This window comes from Cydia strobilella, chromosome 7 (genome assembly GCF_947568885.1).
Source record: "Cydia strobilella chromosome 7, ilCydStro3.1, whole genome shotgun sequence".
Taxonomy (NCBI): domain Eukaryota; kingdom Metazoa; phylum Arthropoda; class Insecta; order Lepidoptera; family Tortricidae; genus Cydia; species Cydia strobilella.
This window is the reverse complement of record NC_086047.1, coordinates 9,398,163-9,422,308: the sequence shown is the minus strand read 5'-3', so window position 1 is coordinate 9,422,308 and position 24,146 is coordinate 9,398,163. Positions and strand designations below refer to the sequence as shown.

Below are 24,146 nucleotides of genomic sequence, written 5' to 3'. Positions count from 1 at the left end.
TATTTACCCTTGTTTCAGCAATTTATTGTGACCGTGGCAACCTGCCACATACCTGGCATATGTAACCGGCCGTATCGAAATTGCTACCAATTCATATGCAAACATAATTTTTTATCACACTTGCTCGGATTTTATTTTATTTTAACTGAAGGGTAAAGGCCTATATTGTTTCCATGGGAGTTATGGATTGTGAAAAAAACTATTGCTTTCTTTTTTAATTATGCCACTAATTCATACGAATCAAGTAGGTTATAAATACTTTGTTTAAAGTCAAGTTATAAGGGAGTTTTACTTTTAAAATACTGACGTTAATAATTTAATTATTTTTGTTTGTTTAAAAATATTGAATTTAATAGCCGTTTAAAATATTTTTACACAATGTTCGTGTGTATGTGTTACACAATCGTGGCTGAATGCCGAAGGTCTGTGCCTTCAATAACCTGTCAAGAAATGACAATAACAATGGTATTTTAAGAGAATAGAGGACGATCGCTTCTCCATACAAACGCAGTTCCTTCCTGGATCTTGGCATTACGGAAAATATTTTTTGATGTATTTTAATCATAGTTATGCCCGACCGTTACATTTTTTTCGATTATTACTTTATTATAGAAGTCCCGCTCGTAACTTATAATAATTGAATACATCAATTTGTGTAAAAATATTTTCAATTTTAAGCAAATTTTACGGTTTCACTCACGTATTTTTAGTCACTCGCGGGGCATGTTTCGGAGAGCCTACGTCTCCATTTTCAAGCACCACTAATGGACCAATGTAGACCTAGGCTCTTCGAAACATGTCGCGCGAGTGACTAAAAATACGTGAGTGAAACCGCAAAATTAGCTTAAAGTTAGTATGTCTCACGATAGTTTAAATGCGAATATTTTCAATTGTGTTAATATCCAGAGGAAAATAGGGAATACGTTTGTTTGGAAACCCGGTTTCGAGGCGGTCGTCCCCTTTCGTCCTAATAATTATTTCGCTTAAAATTTGTTTTTTCTTCGCAAGTGTGATGAAAAACATTGTGTGTAACTCCGGGGGTAAGAATATTGTAAACTCGAGTCTTCAATTCCCTCCATTATAGACCTCTTTTACAAAATCTCGCTTACCCCTCTCATTACACAGTGTACTATAAAATATTTGCAAGTGTTAGAAATATAAGATAAATTATATTATTATTATTGGCAAACCACCTTTAGCCATCAAACTATTTCTATTTTGATACAGTTGTTAATATTAAATAAAAATAAAATACGGTCATTATTGATTAGTCTTTTACCATAGTATTACATTGAGGTATCCGGTGTAATATTCCATGATTGTGTTGTTGTAATACTAATAGGAGGTATTACTGCAATGTCCTGCCACCAGAGTGCAGCAGTAGCCCGTTTAGTAAACCGTAGAGTAACTTATACATACTGTGCCTTTAACAGATTTTTGACAAGTTTTCAGAGGTAATAAAATATGACATTGATGCCCCAAGGCGGTTTGTTTGCAGAGAACCTACCGAGAAACGTGAATCCGAAATTTCGTTATCTGCCTCTTTATCGCTCGAAGATGCAAGAGTGACAGAGATGATAGATAACAACATTTAGATTTTCTTGTTTTGTGATAGACCCTCAGGTTGTGGTAGTGGCGCCCCCTGCGCAGAGTTTCGGGTAATATTCCCAATTAACCTTATTATGTATATATAATTATGTATAAGGTCTGCTTTTTTATTCCGTAGACTAAAATGACGTTACATGTGTAAGACATGACATTTCTTAGTACCGCGTGAAATGTCATTTTAGTCTACGGAATAAAAAAAACAGAATATAATTAATTGAATAATAATAATTGAATAAGAAAAGAATTTACAAATGTTTAAAAGTGGTAATCAATGTAATCTACAGACCTAAAATTTATGCTGTGATATAATCTTTGTTAAGTAGTTGTTACACCACGTGGGGGTGCGGAAAAACTTACCACAATATATTTTCACTGGTTCTGGGTTTCTCCTTGTGGAGTGTCCACTGAACGGCGCGCGGCAGCACTTAGGGATTTCTTTTGGTTTTCTTTAATCTTCTTATTATTTTGCATGCACGCGATCGTATTATCTAATATTTTTCTCTATTGACATTATATATGTGTCACACTTCTTTTTCAGTCTTGCCGCATTAGTTGAAACCCCTACAAGGAGGTCAGAATAAATGCTTAATAAAAAAGGTTTTTATATGTGGCGCAAACACCACTGAGAAGAAGGATTGTCTTCGGCGGGCAATATGGCGTCGCATGTGACAAATCTAGCTGTGTTCCTTGTATTTGTTTGATAATAGTGATTACATAAATACTCTATACTTGTAACAGTAGTTTAATTGAACACAAAAAATTATAAAAAGTAATTTTAAAACAGCCAACCCCACAATTTTAGTCTAAAACTTTCGGCTATATGTAGGTAGTCCATAATATTACCGGGATAACTGAGAAGTATGTGTGCAGATGCTTAGCTAAAAAAACACAAATGCACGATTCATTGATTATTTATGCTTGCTTAAACAAAACAAAAAAAATATATATATGCGAGGGAGTGAAACAAAGTAGCTTTTTAATTTAGTGAAGGCCATGAACTGCCACTTCATACTTTTAATAATATAATAAAGCGGAAGAGGGTCGAAAGTCTGTACATGGAAGATATTCGAAATATAATTGGCTGGGGATACTTAGAATCGATAACAGAACACGTTCCAACAGTTTTCAGAATTTTTGTCTGTTTGTCTGTTTATCTGTTTGTCTGTTTATCTGTTTATCTGTTTGTCTGTTTATTTGACCGCGCATAAAATGAAAACGGCTGAACGGATTTTGATGCAAACTTTACTAATCTGTCGAAAAAATCCACGGCCAGGTTATAGGCTATAAAAATTTGAGAAATTTCACCCCTGAGGGGGTTAAAAAGGGGATGAAAGTTTGTATGGGGTTCAAGATTTATTTTAAGCTAGCAATTTGAAACTTCGTAAAAAGATATATTATTGAATTACAAGAAAACTAATTTCAAAGTTTTTGAAAATTCATCCCCTAAGGAGGTGAAATTGAGGTTGAAAGTTTGTATGGAGATCAAATTTTTTTTCGAGTGCGTTACTTGAAACTTTGTATATTATAATACAGAAAAAGTTAAACGGGGGTTGAAAGTTTGAGTTTGTATTGTATTGGACAAATGCTTTGAAACTTCTTAGGAAGGCATAATAGAAGATTACAAAAAAAGTAATGAATGAGAAATTTCACCCCTCAGGGGGTTTAAAAGGGGATGTAAGTTTGTCTTGGGGTGCAAATTTTATTTTAAGCTAGGAACTTGAAACTTTGCTAAAAGGTATTATATTAAAAATCAAGAAAACCACTTTCAGCGCTTTTAAAAATTCATCCCTTAAGGTGGTAAAAAAGGGGTTGAAAGTTTGTATGGTGGTCAAACATTTTTTGAGTGCGGAACTTGAATCTTTATATAAAGGCACAACGACGACTGGTCACCACAAAAGTACCCAATACCCTACTCAGAAGCCGAAGGGCTTCTTGCTGCAGAGGAAATAATGGGGCCGCCTCAACAGAATCCGCACAGGTCATGGCAGGTGCAATTATATGCAAATGGGGATGGAAAGAGAGCCCGTTGTATGACTGCGGCCTTGAAGACCAAACTACCCAGCACATTGTTGAACGATGCCAAAATAGACATTTTCAAGGCAACCCGGAGGACCTCTATACCTACCAATTGGACACCTGACCAAAGAATATAATACTCACTAGGAGAAGAACGATAACTCCATTCAAAAAAATGTCCCTTTCAAAAGTTATTTTATACGAGAACACCCAAATATTCCGAAATACGTTTTTCCGATTTTTATAACCACGATGAAATAAAATCACGGATGTGCTATTTCCGAAAACTTAAAATCCGATTGTCATTTTGCGGAAAATATTTTTTTCCGAATTCTTAAATTCCGAAAAATCATTGTCCGATCGGAAGTAAAATAATTCGGTATTCAGAAATTCGGTCTTTTGTAAGGTCGAAAAAATTAAATTAGTGATATTCAAATAAAGACTCACGTTTTAGTAATTCGGTATTCAGAAATTCGGTTTTTTGTAAGGTCGAAAAAATTCAATCCGTGATATTCAAATGAAAACTCACGTTTTAGTAATTATTACGGGTGCCTGTCGTGCCGCATCAAGTTAAATTTGGCATAAAATACATTTGGCATTAGAATTCGGCATCAATAAATTAGGCAGAACTGCGACCCCGCGAACCCGAACTGTTGCCAGAAGTGGTGTTAAGGCGAAATTTGATTACCTATACGCATCTATACATACATTGGGTTAGGTTAGGTTAGAACTGCGACCCCCAAGAGAACGAACTGTTGCCAGAAGTGGGTTAGGTTAGGTTAGGTTAGAACTGCGACCCCCAAGAAAACGAACCGTTGCCAGAAAAGTGGATTAGGTTAGGTTAGACCTGCGACCCTCAAGAAAACGAACTTGAACAATATATTCGGAATATCGTTATAGGAACCACGTCAATTCGGAATAAGGGCAATTCAGAATTCGTGATTTTGAAAATCGTAAATGTTAAATTCGGCGTTTGTCACTGTCGGAATTGTTATAATCGGGATATGTGGTTCGGAATTTAAAATTTCGGAATAATGGCAATTCGGAATTCGTGATTTCAAAAATCATAATCGTAATCGTACCTAATGCCGAATTAATTTATGATATCAAAATGATACCATTCCGAAATAAAAACCCAAAAAATATGAAAAAAAAAAATTAAGTTCCGCCTCCAGGGGAGAGGGAGAGAAATTAGGGGTGAATTAGCCGCTTACTGACACAGACCGAATTCCACGCGGGCGGAGCCGCGGGCACGGCTAGTACTTTTATAATAACATATATATATAACATATATGGTATGGCATGGTTTGGTATCTTATCGTATCGTATGTTATCGTATCGTATCGTGTCGTGTCGTGTCGTGTCGTGTCGTGTCGTGTCGTGTCGTGTCGTGTCGTGTCGTGTCGTGTCGTGTCGTGTCGTGTCGTGTCGTTTCGTGTCGTGTCGTATCGTATCGTATCGTATCGTATCGTATCGTATCGTATCGTATCGTATGGTACATATTATATTTTTTTTTTTTTGTTTATTCTGTGTAATTCAAAAACATTTTAACCTTTAATATGTCCTCACTACTGAGGTGAAAAATTATGTGTGCAACACGAGAGCAAAGTTATTTTACATCTTGTTTTTTTGAGTCCCTCGCTACGCTCAAGATTCTACTCGCAAGAAAAACCAACTTTCCTCTCTTGTTGCACAAATAACTATTGTTTCAACTAAACAGATATTTAACAATCTGTAATTAAAATATTTAGGTATGTACTAACGACCTAAATAGCTATATAGCTATAGTTTTTTCATGTCGGTACCCGCCCACAGTTTTTCGGGGTTGTAAATTACAAGGACCTCCGTCTGAAGCCGGCCATTAACGTCAGCCTTTATATAACATCACATGAGCTAGAAGCAAATAAATGATAACGCCCTACCCGTCGCCCTTCACTACACGTCGGGTAAAAACTATAGAAAACATGGGTCACAACCGCAGTCCTGCTTAGCCGGGCTTCGCATCTTCCAACTTTACTTTAATGGCGTAGTGTTCCGTGCCGCACATTATCTGACCCTTGATAATCAATCAACCGAAAACGGGTCCAAGGAATTCCTTTCTAAACTTCTAGACCACTTAAGAATTGATCGTAACTCCAAGTTATTATAAGAGCTTAAGACGAAGTTGAGATTAACATTGTCTTGAGTTCGTATTTCGAATAAAGGAAATCTTTTCATTGTAATAGACGTTTATCAAAGGACGAAAATGTTCTATCAAGGTAATCCCTTCCTTGGGCTTTATTGCTGGAGCTATTTTATTAATTTCGGAGAGATGAGCCATAAATCAAAACTTTTATTTATTACATACAAGAATAAAATACACTATAGTTTAGTACAACATTTCTGTGTGAAACGATGTCTGCCGTGTCTGGGACAAGTTTGAAAATTGGTACATAATTTAAGTTTATTCATACAATAATAACATTATAAAGTAAAGCAAGTAATCGTTTTTAGTAAAATAGATACAAAACATTTTTTTTTTGTTTATTTAGAACGCAAACAGTCACATATACAAAATTTGAAATACAAATGTACTTAACATACTTAAGAAACAGACCTGGAGGTTCATTATTAAGTTAAAACAACAGAGATAAAAAGAAGATCAAAGAAAAACAAAGAAAAACATGAGCCATACCTACCTAGGTAGGTAGGACAACCGGAAAGTTACATTTCGTCGGCCTAAATCGCATACCTCGTAACTCCATTTTTTTTTGAAAATCATATTTTGACACTTTTAGATAGTACTATTCTGAACGCATCTAACGGCAAAACTCTTAAATACCAAAAATAAACCGTTTACGTTTAAAAAGCAAAATAGAAAACCTCGCAACTCCCGACCGCCATTTTGGTAAAAGAAATACCTCGTATCTCCCCCCGCCGCCACACCTATCAGTACAGTTTGCGATGGCGTTGTGACTGCTCGTCAGTTTTGCGTAAATATTTAGAAAGAAAACGGGTGCTGAATAACAGATATGTGTAATAAGGTTCTACGATTTTACTGATTGTTTATTCTTGATAGATATTTATCATATTTAAACACATTAGACTATTGAAAATGTCGTTTGGTTGCGTGCCATGGACATACGAGGTTTGCTTCGCGTGGATCTTTACTCATGAAGATTAGTTACGTGGTTTTCTGCTGGTAACTAGTTTCAAGAGCTTGCCAAATCGGCTTGTCGTGATGAGAACCGCTCATCATAAACCAGAAGCTTTGCCGCATAAAATGTGTGAGGATGATCAATGTGGCTCTAGAATCCTCATTTCAGGATCTGACTGAGATGCGTGCGAAGCGTAGGCTATTGAAGGATTTGATTTCAGAGAGAATCCCCGACCGGGAGGATACAACAGCCCCATCAGTTGTGGTCAACTTCGTCTGGTGGCTTCTTCCAAGGGACTGGACAAAAACATTTGACCCCCGATTGCTTGCTCAATGAAGCGTGTATTGGAACATCGGAAGTCACGTCGTACTAGTTTGCCGATCTTCTCGTTTAGAGCCCGTCGCGGTGAAGACTTCTTCCACCCTCCCTCCCTTCCTTCTTCTTCTGCCACTTGGCAGGTGGGTCTTTCCCGTCGTTCCATCATGAGCCTGAGGGTTTCCTCTGAAAGCTTCGACCTCCCGGCTTTACGCTGTACTTCGCAAGATCTCATACCTTTTTTCCTGAGGATTCCAACCACATTTTTGAGGGTCTGTTTTATGTCAACGGCATTTGTGCTTTCCACGGCAGCGAATCGGTTCTCCAGGTTCGACTGAAATGCTTTAGATCCTACCATGGTTTGGAGCAGCCTAGGTGGGAAGTCGGAGCCTGGACATCAAACGGACACGCTCGAGCTTATAGTTGATATTCAGAGAGCCTCTAACAAGTCGGTGATCACTACTGGTGTTGAACCTGTTGATCACTGAGACGTCTCTGAATATATATGCTTTTTGTCGGTTACGATGAAATTGATCTCATTTTTTGTCATAGTATCTGAGCTCCTACGTCATGTCCACTTCCTTTGGGGCTTTTTCTTAAATAAATAAATAAATAGTATAGGACATTCTTACACAGATTAACTAAGTCCCACGGTAAGCCCAAGGAGGCTTGTGTTATGGGTACTCAGACAACGATATATATAATATATAAATACTTAAATACATAGAAAACACCCATGACTCAGGAACAAATATCTATTCTGTGCTCATTACACAAATAAATGCCCTAGAATGGTTAAAGAACGAATTCGTCATGAAAAGCCCCTCTCTCGAGGAAGGTGGCAAGCATTTACCCCCTGTGATTCCGGCTACCAAAACCATGCGATCCTACTACCGACTCGCTGCAATTCTGTACTCCCACTTTAACGTGTGAAGCCAGAGGAGGCTTTTCTGTTTTTTAGTTTAATAAATATTTTTTAATTTGCAAATTTTTATTTTTTTAATCCACAATTACCTTGTTGAGATCAAAAGATTATCCTCTATTTTTACGGATTTTTATAGCAATACTCTTAACTCCCGATTAGCTTTCTATAAATTTTCGAGAAAAACTCGTAACTCCAAATTTTCCAGGTTCAGGTGATTTAAAAAAAATTGGTTTTAACAATCTGAGGGCTAAATTTAACTTAACATTATCTAAAAAAATACTAAGCAAGTCTTCATGCAAAATTTTTGGTAATGAAGTTTTTTGTGCCTCCTGTAAAATTTGGTCAGATTGAGTTACGAGGTTTGCTATTTAGGCCGACGATATATACATTTACTTATTTAAATTCAATACTTGAAATATTAAAACAATTTAGGTCTAAGTTTCATTCTAAGACTAGACAGGGAAGTGTGAAAAGGATGAATATCATGTAGGTGCTTATTATAATAATTTGGGACTCGTCTGAAAAATGTGTGCCGAGCGTAATTCTTGCGGGCAAAGCTGATATAAAATAGAGGTCTAGAACGTAGGGGTTGGTGGTGGTGGTGGTGGTGATATATCTGTTTTAGTATCAGTTATGAATGTTATGATTAACTTCAATTTGTTATGTTATGCATGTGATATTTTTATTTTAAGGTTCCGTAGTCGAGAAGTCAACTAGGAAGTTCAGTAGGAACCCTTATGGTTTCGCCATGTCCGTCTGTTTGTCTGTCAGAGGCTTTGCTCCGTGGTAGGTAGTGCTATAACGCCGCAATTTGGCATGCATAAATCAATAAATGGGACAGAACGGTAAAATAAAAACGACAAAAAAAATTTTTTTGAGTACCCCATACTAAATGTTTTTTGTTTTTTTTTTTTTGCTTAGACCCTATAGTGTGGGGTATAGTTGGATAGGTCTTTCAAAACGAATACGGGTCTTCAAAAACCATTTTCTGATAAAGTTATTTTCGGAAAAAATCGCTCCGAAACAAAAAAATATGTGCCCCCCCCCCTATAACTTTTGATTTGTTCAGGATACCCACAAATATCACCTGTTTTTGGCAGTATTATGACGAATGAGCAACTACGGAACCCTATACTGAGCATGGCCCGACATGAGCTTGGCCGGCTTTTTTTATATATAAATTTTCTAGGATACTGAAAATGATTTTGTAAATATGTTACATTATGTTGTTAAATGTATGCAGGTCAAATAACTTAAATCCTTTTAAATATAAATCATAAAACTGGTATAGGTTAGGTTAGGTACCTATAAATACGAAAAATCCTACCGAGTGAAATTCTGATTTGGAATGGCATACAAGATTTCTGTCAATTGAATAATTTTCGCTGTGATTTGATATCTAGAGCCATCTCCATTACTGAATCCTTTTATTATATGATGTGTCACGTACCAAGGTAAATATTTAGTCATAAAATACACCTAGTAATATAAACCTCAATAAACAACGCAGAAAGCTAAAAGTTGACAGACAATGACGTCAATGACTCTCAAAGAGCTCGTTTTCGGCTGTTGGCCTAGTTACTTGATCCAAGGACCTAATTAGATAGAGCTGAATTGCGTTATCTCTATATTTAAGTACATAAACATTACTAAATTAAGAAAAGCAAGTGAAAGGATAACGAGTGTTAAGTAAATTTGAAATTCGAATTCTAGGGTTGATTTTATTCTAGGGCAAGACATAATTTGATTCCCTGAGTAACATTTTATTACGAATTTTTACTTTGCACGTCGGAAGTAATTATTTATCACACATATTAACACGTGCTAATATAGTTTTCTTATTCTCTTAGTAATGGAGATAAAAGCATAAAATGCTAACAATTTTGACACACGCCAAAATACGATCATTTTTATTAGCCAAAATTAAGGTTTGGTTAAATTTAAATTTTTGGAACAGGAGTGACTTGCTTGGTGCGTTTCAAGTTCTCCGTTACAAAAATGAGGAAGCCGGAAAAAATTGCAAGTTTCCTTATTGCGAATACAATGAGCTGGTTTTACGGAGATTCCAGCTTCCGAGCAAGGGCTGATTTTCTAAATTAGTGCGATTTTGTATGACTTTGCAGATTAAATTACATCAAATTTTAAGTGAAAACAGCCGCGGATGCTTGTAAATTTCAAAAAATAACAACTGTTTCTTATACCACATTACCGATTAAAGGATGATTCACGCTAGACCGGGCCGTGCCCGGGCTGAGGCGTCCGACATGTCATTTTCTATGACGGCTGAACGGTGATCACGTGGTGCTTTCCATAGAAAATGAAGCGCCGGAAGCTCCGGCCCGGTCTAGCGTGAGTCATCCTTATTGCGACATTTCTGTCCGCCTTGTAACTACGTCAAGCCTTATATGTAGTGATGTACCGACTATGGATTTGGCCGACTAGCCGACTAGCCGACTAGTCGGCGCTCAGAGGGCCGACTAGTCGGCCGACTAGTCGGCTTGGCCGATCATTGGTTTCGGCACTGTGAAATCGCAGTTTTTGTATGAAGCTACGAAAAATCTGGATGATGATGAAAGTGAAGCAATGGGATGTAATCTGGATAGTTCTCAAACTAATAATAGTAACGGTGATGACTTAGAGTCAATGATCCACCGCAATTTTTGGCAATGTTATCAAGAATTGGTGTCAAGAAAAATTCAAGACGCAGATGAAAATGATGGTAGATCTAGTGCGGCACACGAACTCCAGTCCTACTGCGCCATCCCATTAATTAAGCGTGCCTAAACTAACATCTATCTAGCCTAAACTATGTATTTCTCCTTACCCAGTGCGGTATATAATAATTATTCAATATTGGTTATAAGATTGTTACCTACAAAAAATATATACTCGTATGATTATTTGTTAAATTTGACTAACGTACTTAAAAGAGTTTAAATTAAAATCTTTAAAATAAATATTGGTATTTTTTTCTTTTCTTTCCTGTAGTTTAAAGAGTGCCGACTATTCGGCTAATTTTGCCGACTAGTCGCCGACTACAAATGTGGCCGGATAGTCGGCTTTCCCGACTAGTCGGCGACTAGTCGGTACATCCCTATAAGTTATATGTATTATGGTCACGTTCGGGATTGACAATATTTCAATCATTGCTTGTAAAAAATCTCAAATAGTGAATAATGCATAATTATATATTAGTGATAGCGGTTCGCCAAAAAACGTTCTCTCTCTCTATCGCTCTTGCATATTGGAATGATAGAGAAGCAGATAAATCAATTTTGATTTTCGTTTTTCGCGGTAAGGCTCAGACGCTCTGAGTGTAGGGTAAACTCGGAATAATTGGTGACACGCCTAATTCGGTGATACAAGTTTTGAAGCATGACACCCAGGAAAGCTAGTGAATTAGGGCCTTTTAAATGGGACCTCACGGCTTCACGGCTTCGGCGGCTTTGCCGTGAGGCCCATTTAAAAGGCCATAATTCACTAGCTTTCCTGGGTGTCATGGTTCAAAACTTGTATCACCGAATTAGGCATGTCACCAAATAATGCGAGTTTACCCTACGCTTCGTAGCTTTTGGGCAAGTGACAACCCCACTCCGAGCGTATTGGTGCTCCGAGCAGCGCGAGAGTTGTTTACACAAAGATGCAAATGATAGTTATATTACAAATTTAATATCACTGCTATCAGAAATGGTTGTGTTCCCATAGCAATAATCAAACAAGGCCTTGTTCTTGCCTAAGCACACATTGGCTAACAGATTAGGCTGTGCGGTAACATAAATATTGGAGGATTAGTGTTGAAAAGGACCGATAAAGCAGCTTAAAATTATCTATGGATTATGATCTAGCGGTATTCTTGTGAAATTGCTGTTCAGGTAACAATACTATGACATAATAATATTTCTATTTTAAAACACATTATGATGACACAATGTTTGAAGAAAAAGCAAGGCATTTGTATGAATGAGGTGTCAATCGATTCGTCTTTAAGGCGCGGATGAAATAGGCATATAGGCAAGTCTTTTTTATTTTTGAACCCCCTTTGGTGGCCTGTTTGTTTGACCTCCGCTGATACACGGGTGTGCCAGAAGCAAACTAACTAAAGACAGCAGTTTCGTTGCTCTCAAAATTGTACAACTTTTTCCGAAGCTAGCTCCGGAACTCCGTCCATATGGAACATAAGGAACGGGTATCGAACGTGTATCAGCTTACCCGTATAATAAGAAGCGCTTAAAAGGCCAAATGATAGGGTTTTAGTTAGCAACTGCTTTGGTAAGCAAAGCCTTACGAAATAACCCTTCCAAAACCCTCGAAGGGGATACCGGGCGGGTCCTGTTGTGAATTCAATATCTACCCAAAATATTCGTTGTTGGCACCATCCGCCAAAAATAGTTGACATTTCTATCGAGCCTCTCCATATGTACATTATTAATGAACTGCGCTGGTGCTGCGCTGGCCCACTACGAAAATTATTTATTTAAACCTGTGCTACTATATTTCGCTGGTTTCGTTTTAAATGTTAATTATCCATACATACAGGGAGTTTTTCGTGGATTCCGACATTTCTTAGGTTATAAAATTTGTTTCTCGTTCGCTCGTCCCATCAGTTTTACAGATCTTGTATGAATCTAACGTGTCTACTTACCGTAAAGCTTCCCAACGTCCAGTGCTACAACTATGCAGCACATATTCAATTCATTACTAAGGAGTCATTTTAATAAATAAAATACACTTCCATAGTTAACAATGTTCTTTTTCTAGGAAATTGCTTCCATTCATATACATATTTTGCCATAGAACTAAAATTTTCAAATAATAGTCACATCTAAATGAAGATATTCGAGATAATTTTGGACCATATTTGGGAGCTTTTGGGCTGTGGTTGTATTTACGGTTTTTGTAACGTGGTAGAGTCTGGCCAAGCTAACTGCATGACATTTGCAATGACAAAGTCGGAATGTCGCCATGAATGTTAAATTTCTTTGAAAATATGTAAAGCCTGAACAGAAATATAGTTTGTCAAAGGACTGTCTCATTTCAAACATAGACAGAGAGAGTCATACTATCTTTGTCTTACACTAGTACTAGCACCCGAAAGAAAAGGATGAGTATAGTTTTTTTGTTCTTATTTACTGACAAGATCTGCTTGACCAACTATACGAGTATATGATCATGCGCCATGTTGAGGAATTTCATTGGAACTAATTTCTTACACTGGCAATAATTTTAATGATAGGTTGTCACTGTTGTCAGTGTCATTGTGGTGGTTCACTTGAATAATGCTTTATTGTTGAATATTAAATAATAAATAATAATGACACCGCCCACCCTTGAAAGTAACGAGTAGTCTGATTCGCCTTAGACTGGGTCATGTGTGTTCTCCGGAGTTTCTGTTCAGGATAAAGGTAAAAGGTAGCCCGGAATGCCAATGTGGTTACGGCGTAGGCACAATTGAACATATATTTTTCGAATGTCCGTTGAACCGTCTTTGCTTTTACGATCTCTTACTGAAATTCAAAGTCTCCCTCCCCTGTAATGTAAAATCCCTTCTGGCTAGTTCTGAACCCAATGTCTTAAAAATGTTGGCATATTTTCTAGATAGAAACAATATAAGTCTTTAAATATTTAGTATGTATACAGCTATATGTGTTTATTGTTATTTTAATATTAATAATATTATATAATAATTATATAAGGTGTATAATTCTCGGAATGCAAAATTCTGGGCTAAATCATACGTGCACTCCTCGATTTATCCCTAAAAAACTTGCCGTTGGCAAAGTGCCCTAGCAGCAAAAGCCATTATAACCAAAAAAAAATTGTTGAATATTAAATAATGAATAATGACACCGCCCACCCTTCGTTTTATTAAAGTCGGTACAGAGTTAGCTTAGATGGACTCTACGTAATATTTAACATTCTATTGATTCTTGTGATATTTTGTATAATCTTAACACAATCTTATTTTTAAATCAAAAAGAAAAATTGATGTTGCGATTCTATGAATTGTACCTGTCAATAGATCGAATTGAATGGAATCGAAGAAACACATACAATATATAAGCTATAATTACTTGCGAGTCCCACATAAATAAAGTGTGTAAATTCAAAATTAAATTTTATATGCAACAGTTCTTCAACAATCAATAATATAGTTCGACTACATAAAACAACACAGTTTAAAAAATACTAAATCATTACAGAATAGACAAGCTACAAATCAAAACTCAAGGAGTACTTGCCTACGTTGTTAACAAGAACATTAATAACAAAAACTTGCTGAAGTTTGTTCTCAACTACGTTCTCTCTCTACGTAGGTACATAAGCCTACAGTTAAGATTAGAGTTGTGCCTTTCTCGAGAACGTTTCTCCGTTTTGTATGGGAAATGTTCACGCTCGAGAATAATTCCCACAGGAAACGGAGAACGTTCTCGAGAACGGCACAACTCTAGTTCAGATCTAAGTTGTGCGATTTTGGCGCCGTACATAGTGTTTCTAACACACTATTGAGTAAAGTTTTATTAAATACACATTTTTATGTTTCGTTTACAATTCGGGTAAATAATGGTACCTAAATGTATCCACTATGCAGAAATCCACTTGTGCAGAAAGACCTCAGCGAACTCGGCGCCGTCGACTGGACAGAAACGGCTTTGGATAGAGTAGCATGGCGGTCTTTGGTGTCGGAGGCCAAGATCCACTTCGGGTCGTTGCGCCAGCAGTAAGCAGCAATAAGTAAGTAAGTAAATTTATCCACAAATTAGGCTGGATGTCCCCTAAAATATATTTTTAATAAATATACGTAAATGTAATTAATTATATCAGTGCTCATACTGATAAATTGTTAATCTATTCTGTTAATTATATTGAATGACATATTAAAATTTGTTCACTGATTAAAATTTCGCATCAGTTCAGTAAAGAAATCACAAAGGTTAAATCGGCTATAAAATATATCTATTTATTGATTCTAAGAAATAGAACATGTAATTTTGATAGCTCTATAAAGGATTATCGTTTCCTCTTCCTAAATAAATGCTGACCAATTTTATCCACTGAATGATCAAGAATTCCGTTAAGTAAGTTTGTTCGTGCATTTTCAGACTGATTCGTTTGAACAAAGAAAACGGCTTTGTCCTATTGTCATGATAACTCGAGGGGTTTCCTGATTGATTCTCGGCGCAAATTTCACTGTTAAATACCCTCCTTTGTGCAATGATTTTTTTGCCCGGGGAATGGGCTAGATGACAAATTTTCATTAATGGTATCAATCGATCAGGTTTATTTTTAGGATCAAATGTCTATATGGGACCCATTGCATTAAAGCAATACAAAAGTCAGAAATGATAGTCAAAGACAATTATACTGACCGAACGACAGTCGTTCTTCACTCGCAAAACGCTTCTAACAAAACGATAAGTGAACGTGACGTCAAGTTCACTGAGAGCCCATTTTGAATGTATGGCCAAAATAAGAAAATTGCGTTTTTGTCGGTGAAATATTGCGTTTATGTACAATATTGTTTTGGATAAAATGTAAGAAATCGAATGGTACCCTTACTTTTTTCCTTTTTGGAAGTTGAAAAATAACCTAAATTTTGAAACTTGTTAGTCCTGTATTTTTGTATTATTTCTATATATTGTTTTAATATCTACATTATTGTGATAAATTGCTCATTTGCTATCTATGTTACTAGATTTTGTTATAAAATTCAACATGTCATCATCCCTATTGTTAAAATATATACTAACATCAGTGATCTGCACAAATGTTTCGAAAATTAATACGAGTAGGTATTTTTAAATCCGAAAGTGCTTGCTTGTCGATATTATTCTGATGTCAATGTACGTTCGAATTGGCCTGTAGTTAAATCAACACAATTATTTAATAAATAAAACAGAATTAAATATCTAACCTATAAAACTTAAAAACTAAATCTAAAAATAAATAAAACTAATCTTAATATAAATAACTAATAACTATTCGCCTGCGACATGGTGCCGTAGATGCTGGCAGCATTTCCTCGCTGTATCGCGATTTTATTCTTTGTGCGAGGAAGCTGCCTGCTCTAGGATCACCGGTGGCGTCTGCTATTCTTTTTTTATGCTTAGTAGCAGATCTGCTCCATATATGTTCAACTTAAACATGAAGTTGTCTAGGTTGCTATTTAAATAACAATTTTTTGACAGCGCATACGAAAGGTTAAATAGTGTAGACGCGTTCAGACCCCACGGGCCAAAAGGTACGAAATCGTATTCGAGGCCGAAACCCCTATATTACACAATGTTCTTTAACTTTATGACATCTAACGAGAGAAAAAAGAGTTATTAACTACTTCTAAATAACGCAATAAAGCCCGGTTCACATATCGGTTTCATATATAGGTATTTAATATGGTTGCGTTCACATTTGTCTGATGCACGCTGCGTCAGACAAATGTGCACGCAATCATATTAAATGTATGAAACCGATATGTGTCACGATACAACACAACACGACACGTCAGACAAATGTGAACCGGGCTTAATATTTTTTCAATACAAGTTGCCCTAAGTAAATTTAACTACATAGCCGAGATTTGTCATTTGGCTACAATCAGTTTGGCACTGACATAAACGCTAGCGTTAACCTAATTTCTATGCATCTCGCTTCAACGCAGCAAAGTAAATTACGTAGACGTTACAGTCAGTTTTGACACTGTCAGTGACTCATGGTAAGGGTACAGATTTACTAACTTCAGATATAAGTTAACGCTAAGTCAAACTAAGAAACGCCTCTCGCTGAAAACACACTCAATGATTCAGATGCAAATTGTATTCAGCAAGATAATCGGATTCCATTCAAACTCGACTGAACTTCGGCCCATTATAGATTATTCCATCTTGCTTAGAATTAAGTACGTAAGTATTAACAAGGCCTTTGTTAACCGATTTTATCTCAAAAGAAGTTTGCTTTGCTATTATGTTTCGTGTATTTGGAAATAGGAACTCTCTACCGGTAAGATAAGAGGAAGAGGGCTGGCCTGTTTTATAGACAATGCCAATTAAAACAATTAATCCGAGAGGGCTGTTTAAAAACTCATTCGCGTCACCCGATTCGATATTGGCGTACGAGACGACACCACCGATATGTCTGCGAAGTCAGCACCGAAAAGTATCCATTCAAGTACACCGCTGCTTAGAGGTTTAGAATCGTTAAGCACGGCTACCACGAGTTGGCATTTACGTTTGCGACTGCCTGAACTCGAACGCATTCCATCTCTATCGCGCCAATATTTCAGTGCGAGCGAGATGGACTGCGATCGAGTTTACAAGCGCAGTAGCTAACGTAAACGTCAAGTGTCAACTCGTGGTTACGACTATAGGTCGCTTTTCTCTGAAGTTGAATGTACTTGCACCAAATATCAGATGCCAAAGCTAAACTCGCTATGTCGGTCTCGCTTTATCTGTGGTCATGTTATCGAACAGTACCTACCGTTAAAATTAGTCAAAATCTAAATTTCCGTGATACATATTAAATACATAATAAAACGGGTCACTTACGTATTTTAAGTCGAAAATCGCTCGACATGTTTCACTCCGTACAGAGGAGTAAATACGCGAGTGACGTTTTAATACATATTTAATAACATTGATAAGATTGTCATTCCGTGTTGAGTAGCGTTAGGCGAGCTTTTGTAAGATAATGTTAAAGAGGTTATTTATTAAGTTAAGATTAAAAACGCGATTTTAATACCGTAAATAGAATTATTTTCCGGTAATTTTTTTAGTTTGTTAGCCTACAATCCGAAAAAAAGTTTCACTTGCATCCTAACCGTACAATAACCTTGTTGTGGCTGTAGTAGTAGTACACTTTATTGCACAAAACAAGTACCTACATAACACGAAGGCGAACTTATCCCCTTAAGGGATCTCTTCCAGCTAACCTTTAAGTAACTGAAAGAGATACATACGAAATGGTAGACAAACTAAGATAATATGTACATGAAGGCAAGACTTTAAAGAAATAGCTAACCCTAGAAACATGCATAAATACAATACGATGCATTAGGTGCAAAGGCATATATAGATATATAGGTAGATTTGGTCTGCAGTAAAATTGCGAAGGGTATTTATGCCATGTGGCAACTCAAAACCTTAGTATCGAACGATAGCTTAAAACAGATTTATTACGCCTATGTACATTCAATTATATCGTATGGCATACTACTGTGGGGAAAATTTCTAGAAAATGAGCGAGTTTTAAAGTTACAAAAGCAAGCTATAAGAATACTAGTGGGGGCTAAGTATCGGGATCCATGTAGACAGCACTTTAAAAAATTAAGTATTTTAAGCTTAATCTCTGTATACATAATGGAAATAATCTTATATGTAAGAAAAAACATCAAATAATTTAAGGTACGATCACAGTGTAATCCGCGCCACACAAAACAATCTCTGGATATTATACCAATTAGATATAGGTTAAAGATGAGTAAGCGCTTACCTGACCCTATGGGATGTGAACTATAATAAGTTACCATACAATATTAAAAATATAGAAAGCGAAAGTTTATTCCGTTTACGAGTGAAAACACTTCTGTTGTCTCGCACATTGTACAGCGTTAAAGAGTACATGACCAATGATTATTCCGAATTTGATATTATTTTAAACAATAAAATATTATGTAACCACAATAGTTGAGCTGACCAATATACACCGTGTTTTTTTTTTTTTCCGTTAAATTCGACACGTTGCTTGGTACATTAATAGAAGCTACCTGGTATATTTGATATAAGGCAAATTTATAATGTATTTTATAATGAAATAATTATATCTTATCTTATCTTATATTATATTATCTTATCTTATCAAAACAAAAAATATTAATTTATACATACTTAAAAATACATACTAATATATATATATATATATATATATATTATATATAATATATATATAACCGCACAATCCTACCTACGTATACTATATTATACGTATGCTGTATTTTTGTCCCGAAAATTGAATCTTCATCCCTAATGATAATATATGCTACGAGTACATGCCCTATAACGTTTGATTTTGAATAAATATGGTTTCAAAGGAAGCGCGGCGGAGTCGAACTCTTCCCCCCTTCCACACTCTCGTTGACCTGGAGGTCTTAATCCATCCAAAAACGACCTATATATAAATTAAGGCTGCGTTTCCACCAGAGATGTGCGAGGATGCGTAGCAAGGGGTGTGTTTGTCATGATCCAATAGAAACACTACATTTACCTATATCCTCCTTCAGTGCAGCTCTAGTAAAATAACTCAGCTGAGCGAAGTTTATGTACATACAAAACAAGGAAATTATGTGTGCGAGGAATGTGTTTCGAGGGATGTGTTGGGAGGTACGGACGCGAGCGAAAAACTATCACCGGACCCCGCTTCCTTATTTGAAAAGAGCTCGCTACACACCCAGCTCGCTTCACATCATCGCACCGATCGGCTACCTTGCACATTTCTGGTGAAACGCACCTATACTGTGCCATGTGTCAATGCATAGTCACAAAGTGCAAGGTGTCGTGCAATATCAAACCAACTATTTACGTGTGTATGTAAATACGTCTAAATATTACATTTATGAAACAAACTTTTTTACTGATGTATTACACCATAATAATATATACCTACCTATATTCGGAGGATAAAACGAGGTCGCCTTTGTTATAGTGTAAAGTAACTACGTAAATAAAAATTGTTTGATAGAATAGTGATCTCTTGTCTTGAAGTTAATCTGTCTGTATTTACAATATTTTTCGCTAATTTCGCAAATTCTTTCAGCAGATTCCAGCATTCATGATGGATTAATGTTGATAAAACGCCTCGTTGTGATCCGCTTGTTGGTTTAGGATTGTGGATCAGATTTTTCGCCTCAACGCTATGAACGCGGATTTTTAAAATCCTGGTTTGACATGAATCGACTTTCTCGGCCCATGGCATACCGTTGCCAGGGTTTCAAATATAGCTTTTTGTTAAATATTACGGTTTTATTTTCATCTCATTGTCACTGGAAAAAAATATAGGTAGGTACTATCAAACAATTTGATTCCTGACCCATTGTAAAACGTTTTCATAATACTACGTCATTAGAATTACATTGATTTAAAAAGTAAAATTATTATAACACTTTCTGTGAAAACTACTATAGAAAGTCACAAATCACAGGCCAACTCGAACAATGAGATACGTCATTTACTAGTTCTTTAAACGATATGGATTAGATATGTCAGTATCAAAAATGACGTTTCTTCAAACAAAAATGTCATTTTTGACACTGTCATATCAAATCCATATAGTTTCTAGAACTAGTAAATGACGTATCTCATTGTGCGAATTGGCCTGTCAGTTTGTTGTACTTTTCATTCACGCTTCAGTGCCATTCCACATTGTGTAAGGTGTTGAGTGGTTGAAGGTAAAGTATAATAATATATTCGTTACATTCCGCTGCACGATGTCTCTTTATTTTAATGGTCATTTATCACGGCTATCTTATTACGCTTGTTCTGTCACGATGAATTGCTAGGCGTGTTTTGAGCCAGACTTTGAGTAGGGTAAAGACAATATTGTATTTGTATTTATTTATTCATGAACAATATGACAATTGTATTTGAATATAATTACATGCTTAGTTTCTTAAATCTAGGTCCTTAAATCTAAGAATTATACAATCTGACATGCAGAACAATATCAGACGTATTTACCTAAATTATTTACTACCAACATTACGTAGACAAATTACCAAAAGTAGGTCGTAAACTCCTCTATAGAATAAAATCACTCTTTCAGCAGCAGTGTTTTCAATTTATTTTTAAAGATAACAAGGCTATCGATGTTCCTCCACTCACTGGGAAGCTTGATGTAGAGCTGCACACTGAAATTCTGCGCAATAAGTGACTATATTAAGTTTAGGTTGCAGTTTACAATTTAGGTAAAGCCTGACCAGGAATATAATATATGATCATTGTCAAGAGGGCGCTATTATTCTCATTTATATGGCAACAGTTCAGTATAGTCTGAACAATATGGATTGGCAACTAGTTTGACTTTCGAAATGGGACTTTTTGATTACTTTTATTCACCGTAATCAAAATCAGAACCCATTTATTTACTATTATTGTGACTGTGATTAATATTAGCCACACCATCAGTTCAGCTCAGGTCTGTAGCTGAAAAAATATTTAGTCTATCATGTTACTCCATTCAAGGGAAGAGGCCTACATCCAAGATTGGATCACCAAAAGGCCACCTTGATGACATGATGATGATGGTCATGTTACTAGGTAGTTACCTATATATTCCGTAACTGTACATAGGTTCTGCTACATTGTCAATTAACAAGATCGATTCGTCTCCAAAGCCCATAGTAAATATTTTTCAAACTTACTCATTTTTGTTACTGTGTTTCTTCGCTTGTATAACATAACACTACAATAACTAAGTCGTAAAAACCAGACTATAATGACATTTTGATATGTTTACCTGTCAGCTCTGATTTTAATTTGGAAATGTTTCGTAGCGAAATAGTTTAATTTTCCGAACTGTTCTTTTCCAGCAGTTTATTATTTACATTATTAACAATGTTCCGCTCCTGACTATGTATAGTTTTGGGCATTTTTGTCATTTATTGTTTAATATTCAACACTTAAGCATTATTCAAGTAAACCTCCACAATGACACTGACAAAAGTGACAACTTATCATTAAAATTATTGCCAGTGTAAGAAATTAGTTCCAATGAAATTCCGCAACATGGCGCATGATCATATATTTCTGGTCAGGCTTTATTTCCTTCTAGTATTTACACGTATCTCCCACTATTCATTGGTCTCGTACTGCTTTAGACTTATGACCAGGTCAGTGAGGAGCAGAAGGATGTACAGGCACGGGACAGTTAGTATTTAAAGGTTTATGAAATATTCCTTGCAGGACTCAGTTTGTGGAATACGCACTATGGTCCTCATGGCTCACTTTTGGATAACAAAGGCTTCTTTTGGTTGTATTCTTTGTACTAATGTATATTATTGTACTTATGTACTGGCATATTTTTCAACTATTATTTACGAGGTGGGAAATTTATTGTAAGTATTTGTATTTAAAAAAGTAAAGAAAAAATTTACATGCATCATTCTACCTACACTTGATAGAAGTGAAACAAAAATAATGTCAAGATCCCATAATTCATAGTTAATGATTTCCGACGGAACGTGAGCTACGTATTTAAAAACGACATACAAATTATCAAAAATAATGTTGAGATCAACGTTACTCAGTAATGAGGAATTCAACTGAGAAAGGAAGATTTATTTACACTAATGACGAAAATAACGAGACCGAAATAATTTGCTGTTTTCTTTGGACCATTAACAAATAATGTAACCTTCTAAAATAATAATATTAAGATTTATTTTCTTGTATTCAGAATTTATTTTTAGTAAGATTTTAAGAAAGTTTAGTACTCATACCTATAATATTACGAATTGTGCACGTGCACGGTTTCTATTTTACATGTTTTAAACATACATCTACAGTAGGTAAAATAAAACAACAGTGTGAATTGTAGGCAGAAAATACGAATATTTTATTTAAAAGTAGGTACCTTCGTCAAGCGAACATTTGACACGCCGCTAATGAAAAATCAATTTTGTTATTTGTCATGTGACAAATTGTGATTTATTCTGCTAAATCGACTATGAACGAGAATTTTGTAATAATTACTCGTATTTAGTATGTTTTTCATTTTCAGCTAGATAAAATTCTGATAAGCACAACGCTTTTATTTCAGTTGTTACATTTGGCTTATCGCGGCGGCCACATGTAAATGTTTATTGTCTGACATTGCCCGCGTACGAAATTTTTGACGTGTTTCATATCTGGCATGGCCTACTTTACCATAAGCTACACATGGGTCCGCTCCGATTATACGCTTAGCATGATACACTTTTGCAAGACAGCGAATAGGTAATTTTTGTAAACAAGTGAAGTGTTTTCCAGCCAAACAGTTCGTCTTGGTAAATTTAGGTCACGCAAAATACATGTATCATAATTCATATTTCATATCAATTTTAACAGTAAAGCCCGGGTTAAATAGAACGCAAACAAATAAATAATAAATAAAGCCGTTATAATTAAATTTAACATTACGAGGGTATTTAAATTTAAGGCTGCGTTTCCACCAGAGATGTGCGAGGATGCATATGCATAACGAGGGGATGTGTTTAATAATAGCAATAGAATCACTTCATTTGTTTTCCTCGCTCAGCGTGTAGTAGTGATTCTATTGGTTCTTAACAAACACGTCCCTTGCTATGCTACGCATCCTCGCACAGTCGCATATCTCTGGTGGAAACGCAGCCTAAACAATATGGAATATTTAACATAATTTTGTACTTGGTACTTACCTTAATTTAACAAAAAGAAAATCCTGAGTTGTATCAGTTCGAATTGTCACAGAAACAAAACCATTCGCAAACGAATAAATAAAAAATAAAAAAAAGAAAGTATTTAACACAGCACTAACGCGAACGGCACTCACCGAAACTTATATTTCAGTTTTTGATGTTTGTTTTAATTCATGTTTTAGTATAACAGTTTTCGCGGGAGCGCGGCGAGGACCGGCAAAGGGGGGAGCGGCTGGCCCGGCGTCCGGAGGTAGACTGAACTGAATCCCCCCTTGCCCTGCGAGTGGGGAGGAAAGGTGCGGGGCTTGACTCGCCCGCTGCCGCCCGCCCAAGGCATTATGCCGCGACCACACATCGGACTATTTGAGTGCAATTCAGCTCGTGGCCTGACGCAATTAGTAAACCGCACCAGGTTGTTACGCCACGTTCGAGTGGTTCACGTTCGTACCGAATGCAACTTGAGTTACAGGTGGAATTAAAATGTCGCCCAAACCTTTGGATAAAACGAATCCTAGCAAATATGTTTGACACTGCTAAGGCAGTCGCGGTAAGGCTATTAGTGTGCATATTAATAATTATTTAATTCCTAATTTTGTATATCAACAGGAGGAACGTGAACGTAATTGATGTGTATGTGCTCTTAAAGACAAATTGTAATAAAATATTTTAACGTAGGTACTTAAGTACTAATTTGAGCAATGGACAGAACTTCCAAAACCTTTCCGGT

The 24,146-nt window shown here is 36.1% G+C and overlaps 1 protein-coding gene across 1 annotated transcript in view; it reads right to left on the bottom strand.

Annotated features, from left to right (window-relative positions):
* LOC134743148 (protein qui-1) overlaps positions 1-23,893 on the bottom strand; it is a 133,796-nt gene extending 109,903 nt beyond the window's left edge. The window contains exon 1 of the mRNA XM_063676492.1: positions 23,420-23,893. The gene's annotated coding sequence lies outside the window, so the exon portion shown is untranslated. The remainder of the gene's footprint in view (positions 1-23,419) is intronic.
* Positions 23,894-24,146: the final 253 nt, after the last annotated feature.